This window comes from Micropterus dolomieu, linkage group LG04 (assembly GCF_021292245.1).
Source record: "Micropterus dolomieu isolate WLL.071019.BEF.003 ecotype Adirondacks linkage group LG04, ASM2129224v1, whole genome shotgun sequence".
NCBI classification, from domain to species: Eukaryota; Metazoa; Chordata; class Actinopteri; order Centrarchiformes; family Centrarchidae; genus Micropterus; species Micropterus dolomieu.
The window spans coordinates 18,604,931-18,606,337 of NC_060153.1; positions in this window are offsets into that span (position 1 = coordinate 18,604,931).

Below are 1,407 nucleotides of genomic sequence, written 5' to 3' on the forward strand. Positions count from 1 at the left end.
GATGATAATAAAAGGACTACTAATGCCTTAAAAGGGTACTCTTGCAATGTAGTAGTACACTTCCACAAAGTTGGAAGACTTGCAACAGACACATAAGAAAACAGAAGGGTCAAAAACAATGCAGCAGAGGCCGAGAAAGCTTGACCCTAGTATTGGCCAAGCCTAAAAAATGCTGACTCCTACAGTCCCACAATGCATCTGGATAGCATCTTTAATTAGACCAGCCCAATCCAACATCATGATTAGCACAGTGCCCATTTAATGACTGCTATAACGCAGCAGAAACATAGAAATGTGTAATTCTTTTTGCTGTATTCTTTGATTGTACACTTCTGCAACAGGATCCCAGTGTCATCTTAGGTTGAAAGGTTACAGTATACTACGTTGCTGCTGTAAAGTTCCTCCAGTACATTTCTCGTGAAAGTGGTAATGCATTTATACTGAACCAAATTATAAACGCAACACTTGAGCTGAACTCAAAGATTTAAGACTTTCTCCATGTACACAATTATTTATATAAACATTTCTCTCAAATATTCAATATATATAATATGTTCATAAATCCGTCAAAATCTGTGTCAGTGAGCGTTTCTCCTTTGCCGAGATAATCTATCCACCTCACAGGTGTGGCATCAAGATGCAGATCGGACAGCATGGGTATTACACAAGTGTGCCTTAGGCTGGCCACAATAAAAGGCCACAAAATGTGCAGTTCCATCAAACACCACAATGCCACAGATGTCGCAAGTTTTGAGGGAACATGCAATTGTGTACATAGAGAAAGTCTTGAGTTCAGCTCATGATGAATGGAGGCAAAAACAAAAGTGTTGCGTGTATATTTTTGTTCAGTGTATGTAGCAGTAAAACAACGAAAACAGAAGCTATTATGTTGTGTAGATGTGTATTTTGGATATGAGAGTTGTGTGTTCGTCTGTGTGCAGATGTGTGTATGCAAGGGAGGGCTAAGTGGCCGTGGTAGTGGTGGGTATTGTTTTGCTTTTTGCAGCCTGTCCAGAGCTCTGGGGGGAAAAAAACTGTTCTGTAGTCTGTTTGTGGGTGCTGCTGGGGTTGTCAGTCTGCCTGTGGGGAGGGTGGTGAAGAAGGGGTTTCCAGGGTGTGAGGAGTCCTGCTGGATGTTTATGGCCTGTTTGAAGAGACGGAGTGGATATCCAGCAGCTTTGGGAGGTTGGAGACACTTTCTACTGAGCAGTGTTAGAAGCTGATCAGCAGTCTTTGGGGAAGCTTGTTGCGTCAAAGGGTCCTCAGAACAGTCTTTGCTGGGCTCTCTTGATGATGTGGGTTGTGTTCAGGCTCCAGGTAAGATTCTCAGTGATGTGTACTCCAAGGACCGCACACACACAATATATATATAAATATATATATATATATATATAAATATAAATATAT